This window comes from Nicotiana tabacum, chromosome 1 (assembly GCF_000715075.1).
Source record: "Nicotiana tabacum cultivar K326 chromosome 1, ASM71507v2, whole genome shotgun sequence".
In the NCBI taxonomy this organism is placed as follows: domain Eukaryota; kingdom Viridiplantae; phylum Streptophyta; class Magnoliopsida; order Solanales; family Solanaceae; genus Nicotiana; species Nicotiana tabacum.
The window spans coordinates 185893940-185911707 of record NC_134080.1 but is presented as its reverse complement, the minus strand read 5'-3'; positions in this window follow the sequence as shown (position 1 = coordinate 185911707).

Sequence of the window (17768 nt, the reverse complement as noted above, 5' to 3'; positions counted from 1 at the left end):
CCTTAACTGCCTATGTGAACTCTGTGCAGCATGCTTAGTGAAAATTACCTGTCTTTTTTTATATGAACTTACTCTGCACTATAGAATTCCTTGTTAAAATTGTTGTTTATGTTGATTAAGTTGCATATTTACTTTGGAAATATGGAACGGTATTCCGGGAGATCCCCCTGCACGTTTATATTTAGGACTATGGGATGGTATCCCGGGAGATCCCCCTGTATTGTATATTTAATTTGGGACTATCGAACGGTATTCCGGGAGATCCCTCTGCACATTTACTTTTGGGACTACCGGACAGTATCCCTGGAGATACCCCTACACATTTATGTTTGGGACTATGGGACAGTATCCCGGGATATTCCCTGTTGTTACTGTGTACTGAGCTGTTGATTTTTGTGATTTCATTCTCGTTAAATGTTAGTATTTATCTTTACTGTGATATTTCATAATGTATTATTTTATTATATTTTTACAAGTAGGGCCCTGACCTGATCTCGTCACTACTCGATCAAGGTTAGGCTTGGCACTTACTGGGTACCGTTGTGGTTTACTCATGCCATTTCCTGCACATGCTTTTCGTGTGCAGATGTAGGTTCATCTTACCAGCCTCATGACTAGTTGCAGTCGTTGTTGCTTATTGGAGACTTCAAGGTATATATGTCGCGTACGCAGACCTAGGAGTCCCTATCTACTCTTCCCCAAGATAAAGACTTCTTGTATTAGACTCTAAAGTATGGGAGGACTGTGTTCTTCATTAGCTTGTAACTTATGACATTTAGAGTTTTGCGAGAGTTATAAATATTGTTCTAAAGTGAATATTGTATGTGCCAAGCGGCATCGCATTTCCTTTTTTAAATTTACTTTTAGTTGATAGTTTCCATGTTTTGTTCCTTTATCTAAAAATGTTAGTCTTACCTAGTCGTAGAGACTAAGTGCCATCATGACCGGTTCACGGAGGGAGAACTAGAGTTGTGATAAGTTGGTATCAGAGCTCTAGGTTCATATGAGTCGTGAGTCACAAGCTGGTTTATTAGAGTCTTGTGGATCGATATAGAGACGTCTGTACTTATCTTTAGGAGGCTATTGAACTGTTAGGAAAATTTCACTTCATTTGATTCCTTGTCGTGCGAGATTATTGACTTCGAAATTTTAAACTTCTGTCTTCTATTCTGGCATAGATGGTAAGGACACGTGCTACCGGAGATGACTAGGCACCTACGCCTCTGCTAGAGCCGCAAAAGGTTGTGGCCGGGGTAGAGGTCGAGGACGCGCATGTGGTGCAGCTAGAGCACCCGGGCGAGCTGCTATAGAGGATCCACCAGTAGCTCCAGCCCGAGCACAGGCACCAGATACACCAATTACTACTATACTCCAGCTCTCCAAGTTACCCTTGCACAGTTCATGAGCATGTACGACACTCTAGCTCTAGCAGGGTTGATTCCCCTTGTTGCAGCCACATTTTAGGCCAGGGGAGGAGTACAAACTCCCGCCGCCCACACCCTAGAGTAGAGGGTTCAGGTCGATCAGATCTAAGAGGTTATATCAGTACCGCCTGTAGCCCCAACTCACCCCGAGGGTAAGGTAGCAGATTCAAAAGAGGAGCAGTGCAGGCTTGAGAGGTACAAGAAGTACGACCCTCCTACATTCAGTGGTATAGCATTAGAGAATGCTCAAGGATTTCTAGAGTAGTGCCACCGTATCCTCCGCACTATGGGCATAGCAGAGTCAAGTGGGGTTTATTTCACTGCCTTCCAGCTTTGAGGAGCAGCCTATTAGTGGTGGCGTACTTTGAGTATGACAGTCCAGCTGAGGCAGCTTCCCTTACATGGACTCAATTGTTAGATATATTTTTGAGGGAGTATGTCCCTTAAAGTCTCAGGGATGCATGGTGTGTGGAGTTTGAACAGTTGCGCTAGGGAACTATGACTATTTCAGAGTATGATTTTGGTTTCAGTGACTTGGCTAGGCATGCACTGACCTTGGTTTCTACAGTTCGAGAGAGAGTTCGCGAGTTTATTAAGGGGCTCATTCCCAGCATTAGGTCTAGCATGGCCTAGGATTTAGAGATGGATATTGCGTATCAACAGGTGGTGAGTATTGCTATGAGAGTAGAGGACATGCTTGCTCTGGATAGGGAGGAAAGAGAGGCCAAGAGGTCTCGAGAGTCTAGCCATTATTCTGGTGCTCGTGCCCCGCCTGCAGTTCGTCACGGTAGGGGCTATGTGAGTCACCCCGTTCATTCAGCTCTTCTAGCCGCCAGTGGTATTCCACCTCCTCCTACACCTCAGTAGCCTTATTATGCACCTTCAGTATCTAGTGTGCTTCCAGCATGGGGTGCTTTCTAGCAGACCTGGCCCGAGCCAATCACAGCTGCCACGCCCTCCCTAAGATTATTTTGAGTGTGACAACACTCGCCATATGGTGAGGGATTGTCCTAATCTTAGGAGGGGTGCACCTCCATAGACTTCTCATCCACAGCGTGCTCAACAGGGTTCTCAGCCTATAATTACGGCACCAGCAGCCACCCCACCTGCTCAGCCAGCTCGAGGTGGAGGTCGGGGAGGTAGAGGTCGCCCTAGAGGGAGAGGCCAGGCCAGATACTATGCCCTTCCTTCTTGTATAGAGGTTGTTGTTTTTGATTCTGTCATTACAGGTATTGTTTCGGTCTGTCATAGAGATGCATCAATTCTATTCGATCCAGGCTCCACTTATTCCTATGTGTCCTCTTATTTTGCCCCGTATTTGGGCGTATCTCGGGATTCTTTGAGTTTCTCTATTTATGTGTCTACTCATGTAGGAGATTCTCTTGTTATGGAACATGTTTATAGGTCGTGTTTGATTGCTCTTAGTGGTTTTGAGACCAGAGCCGATTTATTATTGCTTAGCATTGTAGGTTTTTATGTTATCTTGGCCATGGGCTGGTTGTCGCCTCATTAAGCTATTCTTGATTGTCACGCCAATACCATGACACTTTTTATGCCAAGTTTATCGCGATTAGAGTGGAGGGGTACTTTAGATTACACTCCTACTAGAGTTATTTTATTATTTAAAGCTCAGCACATGGTTGAGAAGGGGTATGACGTGTATCTAGCTTATGTGAGACATGTTAGTATTGATATCCCTATAGTTGATTTAGTCCTAGTAGTGAGGGACTTCCCTGATGTGTTTCCAGTTGATCTTCCGGGCATGCCACCCGACATAGATAATAATTTTGGCATAGATTTGTTGTCGGGCACTCAATCTATTTCTATTCCTCCTTATCGTATGGCCCCTCCAGAGTTGAAGGATTAGTTACAGGAATTGCGTCACCTTGGGGTGCTCCTGTCTTATTTGTGAAGAAAAAGGTGGTTTTATGCATATGTGCATTGATTATCCCTAGCTAAACAAAGTTACAATGAAAAACCGACATCCTTTGCCTTGTATGGATGACCTGTATGATCAGTTACAAGGTCCTTGAATGTTTTCCAAGATCTATTTGCATTCAGGTTATCATCAGTTGAAGATTCAGGAGCGAAATATCCCGAAGAATGCTTTCAGGACTCGATATGGTCATTATGAGTTCCTTGTTATGTCATTTGGGTTGACCAATGCCCCAGCAGCACTTATGCATTTGATGCACAATGTATTCCAGTCATATCTTGACTCATTCATCATTGTCTTTATTGATGACGTTCTAGTGTACTCCCCGAGTCAGGAAGATCATGAGCAGCACCTAAGGACAGTTCTTCAGACCTTGAGAGAAAAGAAATTATATGCAAAGTTCTCAAAATATGAGTTCGAGTTTGATTTCGTGGCATTTTTTGGGTCACGTAGTGTCGAGTGAAGGGATCAAGGTGGATCCAAAGAAGGTGGAGGCAGTGCAGAGTTGACACAGACCATCCTCAGCAATAGAGATTTGGAGTTTTCTTTGTCTCGCAGGTTATTACCATCAATTTGTTGAGGGATTCTCATGTATTGCAACACCTATGACCAGGCTGACCCAGAAGGGTGCTCCGTTCAAGTGGATGGAAAAGTGTAAGGATAGCTTTCAGAAGCCGATGATAGCTTTGACTACAGCCCCAATATTGATATTGCCTATAGGTTTGGGGGTCTTATACAGTCTATTGTGATGCGTTTCAAGTTGGCCTCGGCGCAGTGTTGATGCAGGACCGTTGGGTGATTTCCTACGCGTCCAGACAGCTGAAAGTGCATGAAAAGAACTATCTTGTCCACAACCTCAAGCTAGCAGCTATTGTTCATGCCTTGAAGATTTCGAGGCACTATTTATACGGTGTCCCTTGTTAGATCTATACTAATCACCAGAGTTTGAAGCATCTGTTCAAGCAGAAGAATCTTAAATTTGTGTCAAAGGAGGTGGTTAGAGTTGCTTAAGGATTATGATATCACTATTTTGTACTACCCGGGGAAGGCCAATATGGTGGCCGATGCTTTGAATCGCCGGGCAGAGGGTTTGAGGAGTTTGGCTAATCTACCTGGAGTAGAGAGGCCCATGGCGTTGATGTTTAGGCCTAAGCCAGCCAGTTTGTGAGATTGGATATTTCTGAGCCTAGCGGAGTATTGTTTTGTGTGGTCTCTTGGTCTTCTCTTTATGATCGTACCAGGGAGAGTCGGTACGATGACCCCCATCTTCTTGTCCTTAAGAACACGGTCCACCACGGTGATGCTGAGGAGGTTACTATTAGGGATGATGGTGCTTTGAGGATGCAGGCCAAGCTATGTGTGCCTAATGTAGATGGTTTTTGTGAGTTGATTCTTCAGGAGGCTCATAGCTCACGGTACTCTATTCATCTGGTGCCGCGAAGATATATCAGGAATTGAGGCAGCATTATTGGAGGCGTAGAATGAAGAAGGACATAGTGGAATATGTTGCTCGGTGCCTAAATTGCTAGTTGGTGAAGTATAAGCATCAGCGACCGGGTGGATTGCTTCAGAAGTTATAGATTCCGGAGTGGAAATGGGAGGGGAGACTATGGACTTCGTTGTTGGACACCCACGAACTCAGCAGAAGTTTGATGCAGTTTGGGTGATTGTAGATAGGCTGACCAAGTTGGCTCATTTCCTTCCTGTGATGACTACCTATTCTTCCGAGCAGTTGCCTCTAGTTTATATCCGAGAGATTTAGACTTGAGGATATGCTCTGCGTGTGTGTGATGGAGTTTGGAGGTTCTTGGTATAAGTTCTTGCCACATGCAGAGTTTGCCTACAACAATAGCTATTAGTCCAACATTCAGATGGCACAGTATGAGGCTTTGTATGGTAGGCAGTATTGGTCCCCAATGGGATGGTTCGAGCCGGGCGAGGCTAGATTATTAGGCATAGACTTGGTTCAGGATGCTCTAGAGAAGGTTAAGGTGATTCAGGATAGACTTCGCACAACCCAGTCCAGACAGAAGAGTTGTACGGACCAGAAGGTTCGCGATGTTTCATTTATGGATGGAAAGCAGGTCTTGCTTCGGGTTTCACCTATGAAAGGCGTTATGAGGTTCGGAAAGAGGGGCAAGCTGAGCCCAAGGTTCATTGGTCCCTTTGAGGTGTTGCAGCTTGTTAGGGGGTTGCTTATGATCTTGCCTTACCTCCCAGCTTGGTAGGAGTTCATTCGGTATTTCATGTTTCGATGCTTCGGAGGTATCATGGTGATTCGTCTCACGTGTTAGATTTCAGCTCAGTCCATTAGGACAAGGATCTATCTTATGTCGAGGAGCTAGGGCTATATTGGATAGACAGGTTCAAAAGCTAAGGTCAAACAACATTGAATCAGTGAAGGTTCAGTGACGGGGTCAGCTGGTCAAGGAGATGACTTGGGAGATCAAGCAGGATATGCACAGCCATTATCCCCATCTTTTCACCACTTCAGGTATGTCTCTATGATCGTTCGAGGTTGAATGAATGTTTTAAGAGGGGGAGGATGTAATGACCCGGCTGATCATTTTGAGAATTAACGCCCCAATCCCCTACTTCTTTCCTCGTATCTTTTTCTGCTAATGTGACTTGTCGAGATGATTTGTTTTGAGTTTCGGAGTATTTTGCTACAATTAGTCTCTAAATGAGAGCTTAAGTTTTAGAATTTGGACCGTAGTCGGAATAGTGTGTAGACGGCTGCGGAATGGAGTTCCGTCGATTCTATAGATCTGTTAGGTATTTTGGGCTTAAGGGCGTGGTCGGATTATGTTTTGGAGGTCTGTAGCTCATTTAGGCTTGAAATGGCAAAAGTTAAATTTTTGGAGTTTCGTGCCGGTAGTGAAATTTTCGATATCGGGGTCAGAATCTAATTTCAGAAGTCGGAGTAGGTCTGTAGTATTGAATATGACTTATGTGCAAAATTTGAGGTTAATCAGACGTGGTTTGGTTGGTTTCAGAATCGATTGTAGAATTTTGACATTTCAAGTTCATTAGGTTTGGATTGGAGGACGAATTTTGTTTTTAATGTTGTTTGATGTAATTTGAGGGCTCTACTAAGTTCGTATTGTATTTTAGTATTTGTTGGTATGTTTGGTTGAGGTCCCGGGGGGCCTCGGGTGTCTTTCTGATGCTCAACAGGCGAAAACTTAGACTTAGAGGATTTCTGGTATGTTGGTTCTTATGTTTTCGCACCTATGGTAACAAAACTGCAGGTGCAGGGACGCATATGCGGATGACCAAGTACAGAAGCGGATTTTGGGAGAAAGTCTGGGGTCGTAGGTGCGAGGGGTATTCCGCATCTACGATGCCCGCAGGTGCGAGTGAAGGAACGCAGGAGCGGTCTGGTACCGCAGAAATGGATGAGGATCTGCAGGTGTGCACGCGCAGGTGCGACCTCTTGATCGCAGAAGCAGACGAGATGAATTAAGTGAAAAGCCGCAACTGCGATGGAAATTCTGCAGGTGCAGGATCGCAGATGCGGTCCTAGGATCGCAAAAGTGAAAATCGCTGGGCAGAAAAGGAGATTTTTGAGGGTTTGAAATTCATATCACAAAATTAAATTTGGAGCTCGGGAGGAGGCAATTTTTCGAGGGATTTTGAAGGAGGGCTATTGGGTAACTAATCCTAACTCGATTTTGATTATATTGCATTAATCTATTGTTGAACTCTTCATCTAAATAGAGGATTTGAGTGAGGAAGTTGGGAAATTGGGGGAAAAGTCCCCCAACCAAAAATTTAAGATTTGAGTGGGATTTAGGCGTCGGATTTGGATGATTTTTGCACGAGTGATCTCGTGAGTGAATGATTTTTCATAATTTGTGACTTTTACCCGATTCTGAGATGTGGGTCCGGGGAGAATTTTTGGGCGTTTTTCTATTTTCTTGCCTTAGCTTTAATTTCATTAGCTAAATTAGTTGTTTGTAGCTATATTTACGTTATGTAATTGATTTGATTAGATTTGGGCCACTCAGAGTTTGATACTCGTGGCAAGAGCGTGATTTCGGATTGATTTGAGATTGGTTAGAGGTAAGTGGCTTGCCTAACCTTGTGTGGAGGAACTCCCCTTAGGATTTGGTACTGTTTGATATATGAGCGACATGTACGTGAGGTGAAGTGTGCGTACATGGGCTATTTGTTAAAAACCCCCGTTTTCATTAGGCAAATATATGTTTTCTTTTAATTGAGCAACACTAGTAAATGAACTATCATGTTTAGCTTAAGAAATCATGTCTTCTTGTCTTAACTGTCTTAATTGCCCTAACTGCCTATCTGAACACTGTACAACATGCTTAGTGAAAATTACCTGTCTTCTTTGATATGAACTTAGTCTGAACTATAGAATTCCTTGTTGAAATTGATATTTATGTTGATTGAGTTGCATATTTACTTTGGGACTATGGAACGGTATTTCTGGAGATCCCCCCTGTAAATTTACGTTTGGGACTACGGGACGGTATCTCGGGAGATCCCCCTATACTGTATAATTAATTTGGGACTATGGAATGGTATTCCGAGAGATTCCCCTTGCATATTTACATTTGGGACTACGGCACGGTATCCTGAGAGATCCCCCTGCACATTTATGTTTGGGACTACGGGACGGTATCTAGGGAGATTCCCTGTTGTTATCTCTGTGCACTGAGCTATTGTTTTCTGGGTACTGCTGTGGTGTATTCATGCTTTTTCCTACATAGGTTTTTCATGTGCAGATCTAGGTGCCTCTTTTCAGCAACATTACTAGTGAGGTGAGATGACTGTAGAGACTTCGAGGTATATCTGTTGCGTCCGCAGACCTAGGAGTCCCTATCTACTCTTTCTTAAGTTAAAGACTTTTTCTATTTTCTTCTTGTATTAGACTCTGAAGTATGGGAGCAATTGTGTTCTTCTTTAGATTGTGATTTATGATACTCCGGGTTTTAGGAGAGTTTTAAATACTGTTCGGAAGTGATTATTGTATATGTCGAGTGGTATCGCACTTCCTTGTTTAAAATTTACTTTTAGTTGATATTTTCATGTTTTGTTCCTTTATTCGCAAATGTTAGGCTTACCTAGTGATAGATACTAGGCGCAGTCACGACAGGTTCACGGAGGGATAACTAAGGTCGTGACATAGATGAAGTGGCATGAACCAAGTAATTAGACTTGCAAGAATCTAAAGAGTAGAGGTACATACCATCTTTGATTTTAACAATTGCCAGAAGCCTCTTCAGTGAAGGGCCCTGTAGAAGGATACAAGCAAATTTGGTAAATATGATAAACAATCAAGTTGTATTGTTAAACAATGTCCAGAGATTAAGTTGAATGAAATTGGGAACCAAAAGGACTCTTTTGAGGGTAAACATGGGACTCGGAATTACATCTCCCGGCAATATCACCTTCACCTTATAATTATTAAGTAATGTAACCAGGAAAGGTATACTAGGGTCTTTACACACATGGATTCGTTATAGGTCATACAGTTTGATGCCCCAGAATCAAGTATCCAAGAGTCAGCATTTGATTTAAAACACTCATATGAATTAGCACCAGAATCAAAATAACTCGAGCAAGCTGAAATACCTGCAAAATTCACAGCCCCTACTTTCAGATCATTTCCTGCATTTCCAACATGAAAATTCTCTAGAATGCTGACCAGTTGGTTGTACCGTTCCTTTGTAAGGTTTTACATAGTTCGATCATGTTCCTAAGCTTGACTATTACCTCCATATTCACTTTCAACATTGTTCTCACTTTAATTTTCATACACATTGGCAACAATCCTTTTTTAATTGTTGAACCTTGAATTCTGTAGGTAACCATGTAGTTTGTAGCACCTTTCCTTTGTGTGACCTGATTTCTTACAATAGTCGCAAAATGGTTGAGGTCTGTTCCCAGAGTATCCTCCCTTTAGTTGTTGTTTCCATTTCTGCTCCCTTGTTGATTGTAGTTTGTATATCCAGTATTTTTAGAGGCACTTGATTGTTGATTATAGTTTGTTCTGAAAGAATTATTTCCTGACCTATTTGCACTCAAAGCAATGGACTCGATTACAAACTATTATTTGGTTTGACTTCTCTTTGCTTCTCCTCTTGGATGAGGATTGCAAAGGTCTGTTCTAGTGAAGGCAATGGGTTTATCATTAGAATAGTTCCCTTCACTACAGTATATACCTTGTTTGGCCCCATTAAAAATTGAATCATCCTCCTATCCTACTTAGTTTTCTGCATATTTACTTTAGCACCATAAGTATAATTGCATTTGTATTGAGCATGTGCATTCAGTGTGTTTAGCTATTCCCATAGCTTCTTCATCTTTGTGTAATACCTAGTGATATCTAAGTTTCCTTAACTCAAATCATTTATCTCTTTTTGCAATTGGTACAATTCCGCTTCGTTTATCTGATCATATCAATCCTCTAATTCCTACCAAAGTTCCTAAGCATCATTAACATATTGTAGACTGTCCGCTAAATTCTTCGATAGGAAATTCAAAATCCACGACGTGACCATGTCGTCACAGCATGCCCATTGATCATAACTAGGGTCCCTTAAGTCCGGTTTCCTGCACTTACCATTTATGAACCCTACTTTGTTTCTGGAACTTTTCTTTTATTGAAATGAACTGAGTGATAGAAAATTACAAACAGAAGTTCACTTAACTACAAAAATATCTCACCTATTTATACACACGTGTACAGTTGGGTACAGCTATACTAACCACTACTAATTCATATACTACAAGTACTTGTACAAATATATAAATACACACCCGTGTATATACTCTCAATAAGCAGATCACACTACTTTGATGAAGCTACTGTGAGAAAAAACTGAAGAATTTTGACGGAGGGGCCGATCACGTTATATACATCAAGGCAGGAGTATTTTTGTCAAAATAATAGCAGCTTACTAGTAGGTGGTTACAATTTCAAGGATTTACAAAAGTAAGACGCAACTTAAGAGGCAGCTCTAATATTGTCGCTCCCCATTAATTGGGACACTCGGTGATAGATCCATTAGATTGAACGGCCATTTTGTAGGGTGACAAAATGGGGCCGTTGTGCCCATTGGACTTCTTACTGCACATTTTTCAACCTAAAGAGTCCAATAGACACCATAATGTTTGTCGAGAAAACTACCCTCTATAGCCGCTCAAAATTTTAATAGCTCATGTTTTGTCGTACTTACAAAAAATGGCCATTCGGCCCAAACATATTGCATATAGTAGCCGAAAGGAATAAGCATGACAACACAAGCGCCTGTAGCTCAGTAGATAGAGCGCATGTTTCCTAAGCTGAAGGCCGTAGGTTCGACCCCTACCTGGCGCGATAAAGCAACCCTTTTTTGCCTTTTTAATGTACTTCTGGATCTGATAAGTATTAGCTAACAATTGAATGAAATATGTAATGCAGGTCATATACGAAATGTCTATTTTTGTATAATAACAGTCTATTTTTGTATATTTTTTGTACAATAACAGACTATTTTTGTATATTTTTTGTATAGTGACAGTCTATTTTGTATATTTTTTGTATAGTAACAGTCTATTTGTACAGTGACAGTCTATTTTGTAAATTTTTTGTATAGTAACAGTCTATTTTGTATATTTTTTATAGTAACAGTCTATTTTGTATATTTTTTGTATAGTAACAGTCTATTTTGTATAGTGACAGTCTACTTTGTATATATTTTGTATAGTGAGAGCTAATTGTATTTAAATTATATAGTGGCAGTCTATTTAATATATTTTTATATAGTGATAGTCTATTTTGTACATATTTTGTATAATAACAGTCTATTTAGTATATTTTTTGTATAATGACATTCTATTTTTGTATATATTTTGTATAGTGACACTCTATTTGTATATAAATTGTATAGTAACAGTCTCTTTTGTATATATTTTGTATATTGACAGTTTATTTTGTATAATTTTTGTATAGTAACGGTCGATGTTATATATATTTTGTAATATACCAATATTCAAATCTATTTTCGAAAGAAACACATAAATATCCATGTAAATATATGCTAATGGTGGGCCTGAAATTATAATTCCCATCAAAATCAACTAATGACATACATGTGGAAATGGAAATTTATTTGGTGAAACCAAAGAATTTCCCTAGCAAAGAAAGTTACCCCAGAAAAAAATGAGGCAATAACAGAGAGCTTGAGATTTTTATTGAAAGAGTGGTTGCCCCTCTCTCTTTAGCTAATGATTTTCCTTTTCCACATTTAAAATAAAATCAACAGCCCTTGAATTCCTGGAAATACGTACTACTATACAGTCATTTCTTCAGCATCAATCAACAACAGCCATATCTCTCTTTCTATCTCTGTTTCTATGATTTTAGTTCCCTTTTTAGTACATAACAATTGATGCAGTGATGATATTTTATCTTGATTCTGGGCTAACTAGATCGGACATATAGACTATCCAACTCGTATGTTGGCCTAGCAAATCACCGGACGACCATTGATTCAAAGTTTTTTTCTTTGGATGCAATCGGTGATTTTGTAGTCATAGCGTGGTCGCCTCTCTTTGTCGCGATCTGTCTTTACAGATCTGAGCCTCTGTATTTTTGGGCTAGCCACTAGAATTATTTTTGGGCTATAAAATGTATGTTGCAGTTTTTGGGCTATCGAGTGAAATATATTTGGGCCGATAGGCTATAAATGAAGTTTGCTCAATGTCTGTCACAAACGGGTGCAATACAAGAAGAGAGAACTACGGAAGTAGCCTCAAATAGACACAATTTATCAACAATTAGTCATTAAGTCGTCCTATCAAAGATAGCGAAAAAATCTAAATATTATATATAGCATTTAAAAATCTAGACAATTTCTTTTTCAATGGGTATAATTGAAATTCCTTAAGTATTCCATATTAATGTATTTTGGAGGCTAACTTCGTACGACGCAACAAATAGTGATATAAATTTACCCCAATTTAATAAAGAATCTAATTTTACAATGACAGACGATGACTTTATTTATTACTCCTTCCGGTCCACAATAAGTAATCAATTTATCTTTTTATTTTGGTCCAAAATAAGTGTTCATTTATATAATCAAGAAAAAATTAATTTTTTTTTCCAAAAATTACCCTTATGTATGTATTCCTAAAAAGTCTTTTACTCCTCACATTAAATTATGCTGCAAAATTTAATTAAGGGCAGTTTAGTCACACTAACTATTTTTGTCTAAAATTTAGTATTTACTTAATGGGTGTGCCCAATACAAATTAGTCACTTATTGTGGATCGTAGAGAATACATTCTTATCCCGTATAAAAAGATCAAGTGGAGAGATGGCATCATATTAAAATCTAAAAGTAGAAATAATTAAATAATAAAACTCTTCTTATCCCAATATAAATAATGAATCTAATATATACAATGACTGAGGATCACTTTATTTATTACATCCTCTCCAGTTGACTGAGGATCACTTTATTTATTACGTCCTCTCCAGTGTAACAAACCAAGTGAAGAGATGGCTTTAACATTAATGTTAAAAGTAGTAATAATTAAATACTCAACTCTTCAATACCACTATAAATAGTCTTTAGTCTTAGTTATTCATACAACATCTCTATTTAAAGCTTTTCTCATAGAAAACCATCAAACTTTTCACACAAAAAAATTATCTATTTCCACCCATTAAGAAAAATGGCAAAAATCCTTCTAGCTTTGTTTGCTTTGTCTCTAATTTTAGGCCAAACAAATGCAGATATTCAGTGTAGTGATGTTATATCAAAAGTGAGATCTTGTGAAGGGTATTTGCTAGGTAAAGTTGCAGCACCTAGCCCAAATTGTTGCTTAGGATTGCAAGATTTGGCTAAAGTGGCTGATGCCTCACAACCAGATCGTCAAACTATTTGTCAATGCTTCAAAGCTGCCATGCAAACATTCCTTGTGGACTTCCAAAAAGCTAAACAACTTCCTCAGATTTGCCATTTCAAGAGTACTATACCAATTGAACCCAATGTTGATTGCTCAAAGTGTACATCTGTAACGACCCGGTCGGTCGTTTTATTAGTTACCGCTCCGTTTCCCGCATTTTTACTTTTTATTGCCTTGTTCAGCTGTATTTTCTATTACCGGGTTGGTTGGTTCGGGTTCGGAAAAGTTTTGGTAGGGTTTGAGACACTTAGTCTCTTTTGAAGAAGCTTAAGTTGGAAAAGTCAACTGGATATTGACTTATGTGTTAAAGGGCTCGGATGTGAGTTCCGATGGTTCGGATAGCTTCGAAAGGTGATTTGGGACTTAGGAGCGTGATCGGAATGTATTTTGGAGATCCGGAGTGGATTTAGGCTTGAATTGGCGAAATTGGAATTTTGGCGTTTTCTAATTGATAGGTGAGATTTCGATATAGGGGTCGGAATGGAATTCCAGAAGTTGCAGTAGGTCCGTTGGGTCATTTGGGATGTGTGTGCAAAATTTTAGGTCATTCGGACGTAGTTTGATAGACTTTTTGATCGAAAGCGGAATCTAGAAGATTTTTGAATACTTAGGCTGGAATCCGATGCGAATTTGGTGTTGTTTTGAGTGTTGCGAAGGTTGGAACAAGTTTGAATGAGGTTATGGGATATGTTGCATGTTTGGTTGAGGTCGAGGGGAGATCGGGTGAGTTTCGGGTGGTCAAACGGACTATTTCATGTTGTAGGAAGTTGCAGAAAAATCTGTTGAAGTGTTGCAGACAGCAGTGCTTTGCATTTGCGAGTGGACCCTCACGTTCACGAATAGTTAGTAGGTGAGGCTGAAGATTTAGCCTTCATGTTCGCGAAGGAGGTCCCGCGTTTGCGAAGGGCTGGGGTCTTTAAGCATCGCGTTCGTGAGGTATCAGACGCGTTCATGATGGTTTGAGCTGTGCAGTCATCACGTTCGTGAGGGAGTGGTCGCGTTCGCGTAAGAAGAAAATGTGGTCAACGTCAGGTTGTGCTTCGCGAACGCGAGGTTTTAACCGCGTTCACGAAGAAGGTTTTGAATACCTGGGCAGAATGTTTAAATAGCCATTGTCCGTGATTTTGGGGCTAACTTTCACAATTTTTTGGCGATTTTGAAGCTTTTTTAATAGGATTGAAGAGGGATTCAAGGGGGAATACTTGGAGGTAAGATTTATGGTCTTAATACTCGATCCTAATGTGAATTCTACCTAATTAATCATGGAATTTATGCCTAATATTGAAGAACTAGGGCTTGTAATTGGAGACCTAAAATTAGGGATTTGAGGGATCAATTGTGGTTGGATTTTGGTGATTTTGATATGAATGAACTCGGGGAGTGATAAGGAGTCTATTGATGTAATTCTTATCGGAATCCGAGATGTGGGCCCGGGGGTCGGGTTTGGCCAATTTCGGGATTTGTGTTGTAATTTGATTTCTTTCGAGTGGTCTTTATTTCCTTAGCATATTTTGATGGTTTTGCACTGATTTTGGTTAGATTTGGAGCATCCGGAGGCTGATTCAAGAGGCAAAGGCATCGCGGGCTAGAGATTTGGACCGGATAGAGATGAGTAATGATTGTAAATGTTGTCCTGAGGGTATGTGTGACGACCTGGCCGGTCATCTTAAAACATAACACCTCAATCCCCTATTAACTGCTTCCCCTGAGTCTATTTGTGCTATTTTGATTTGCCGGGATGTTCGATTTTAAGTTTCAGAGAGTTTTGAGACACTTAGTCCCTAAATGAGAGCTTAAGTATTGGAAAGTTGACAGTAGTCAGAACAGTGTGAAGATGGCCTCGGAATGGAAATCCTATGGTTTTGTTAGCTTCGTTAGGTGATTTCGGGGTTAGAAGCGTGTTCGGATTGTATTTTGGAGGTCCGTAGCTAATTTAGGCTTGAAATGCCGAAAGTTGAATTTTGAAAGTTTCCGGTTCGATAGTGAGATTTTGATCCGAGGGTCGGAATGGAATTCCGAGAGTTGCAGTAGTTCCATCATGTCATTTGGGATGTGTGTGCAAAATTTTAGGTCATTCAGACGAGGTTTGGTAGACTTTTTGATCGAAAGTGTATTTTTAGAGTTTTTGGAATTTTTAAGCTTGAATCCGAAGAAAAATAGGTGTTTTAATGTTGTTTTGAGCGCTCCGAAGGTTGGAACAAGTTTAAATGATGTTTTAGGATTGGTTGAGGTCCCGGGGGCCTCGGGTGTATTTCGGATGCTCAACGGGTCATTTTTGGAACTTAGAAAATTGCAAAAAATGTTGCAGCAGTCAGTTCTGGTTTCCTTCATCGCGTTCGCGAGTGGGTTCCCGCGTTCGCGAAGTGGAGTTGGGATTGGGGAAAAATTTTGGCCTTCGTGTTCGCGAGAGGGCCTCTGCGTTCGCGAAGAGGTTGGATGGTTGTGTTATGCGTTCGCGATTGGGCTTCGCGTTCGCGGAAGAGGAATTGGCCCAATGGAGTTTTGTGCATCGCGTTCGCGTGGTGCCCGTCGCATTCGCGAAGGTTCGTCTGTGCAAGGCATCACGTTCACGGAGTGAGGGATGCTTTCGAGAAGAAGGAAAAATGGTTAAAGTTATTTTGTGCTTCGCGAACGCGAGGCTTTGACTGCGTTCGCGGAGAAGGAATTTTTCTAGGCAAATATAAGATTTCAAAATCGAGGGTTTTAGCCATTTTTATCAAAACTTAAGCTGGGAGCTCGGATTTGAGTGAGATTTTGAGGGATTTTCAGAGATATCGATTGGTAACGATTCTTAACTCATTTTTACTTGTAACCCATTAATCTAAACATGAATTCAACCTTTAATTTCGGAATTTGTATGAAAATTAGGGAAAAGTTCTTAGGCCAAGAAATTGAGTTTTGATTGGGGATTTGACATCGAATTTTGATAATTTTGGTATGGTTAGACTCGTGAGAGTGCTAGGATCCTGAAACTATAAATTTTACCCGATTCCAAAATGCGGGCCCGAGGGGCGTTTTGGTCATTTTACATAATTTCGCGTATTAGCTTAGAAATTAGTTGTAGAATCAGTTACTTGAAGTGTTATTTACATTATGCAATTGAATTTAATAGATTTGGGCCATTTGGAGTCGAGTACTAGTGGCAAAATTGTGGTGTTGGGTTGATTTTGAGCCGGTTCGAGGTAAGTGACTTGTCTAACCTTGTGTGGGGGACCTTCCCCTTAAGATATGATATATTTGATAATTGAAATGCCTTGTACGTGAGGTGATGAGTGTGTACTTGAGCTAATTGTGGAAAATCCAGTTTTACTTTAAGTATTTCAATTTAGTTCCTTTTTTCCTGTTTTATTCTACCTGCGAATTTAACCTGTTGTAGTTTAGAAAAGCATGTTTAGTTGACTTAATTGCCTATTTGCTTAAACTTACTTAATTGCATTACGTGAAGCATGTTAGGTTAGAATTAACTGCTGACTTGGTACGAAATATGCATTTAATTGAGTATTCTTGTGTTGCTTCTATGTGTTTTTAATTTGGGACTACGGGACGGTATCTCGGGAGATCCTCTATACGTATTTATGATCTGGACTGAGGTGCGGGATACCAAGAAATCTCTGGCATGTATACTGAGGATACCAAGAGATCCTCGGGATACCAAGAGATCCCTAGTATATATTGAGGATACCGAGAGATCCTCGGGATACCAAGAGATCCCTAGCATATATTGAGGATATCGAGAGATCCTCGGGACACCAAGATATCCCTGGCATATATTGAGGGTACTAAGAGATCCTCGGGATATGAGAGATCCCCGATTAATTCCTTGTGGTTTGCCTTCATCTCTGTTTCCGTTATTGTACTCTTATTTTTATGTGTAGATTCTTACAGTAGACTCTCGATTGTACTGCTTATCTTATCCTGTCATCTTTATATTTATTTAATCTTAGTAGAGCCCTGACCTTCCTCATCACTACCCAACCGAGGTTAGGCTTGGCATTTACTGAGTACCGTTGTGGTGTACTCATGCCCCTTCTGCACATGTTTTTCATGTGCAGATCCAGGTACTGCTACTCAGGCCTAGCATCTATGAGGAGGCGACTGCTCTAGAGACTTTGAGGTACATCTGTTGTATCCACATACCGAGAAGTCCCTTTCTATTCATGCTCTTAGTATTTAGCCCTTCTATACTTTTTGGGTTCTTATTAGACATTCCTAAGTTAGAGCTATGTAGTATTGATCTCAGCTTGTGATTCGTGGGTTTCCGGGTCTTGGATTTATGTTTTGGTATTAAAAGTTAAATATGGTGTATGCCGAGTGGCACATTTAAACACTATTACTACTTTATTTCTGTTTTAAAATTGTTTTTCCGCAAATTTTGGTTTTTCTTCCGCAAATTAGGATTACCTAGTCGTAGAGACTAGGTGTCGTCACGATGGTTCGCGGAGGGCGAACCGGGGTCGTGAAAAGTTGGTATCAGTGCTCTAGGT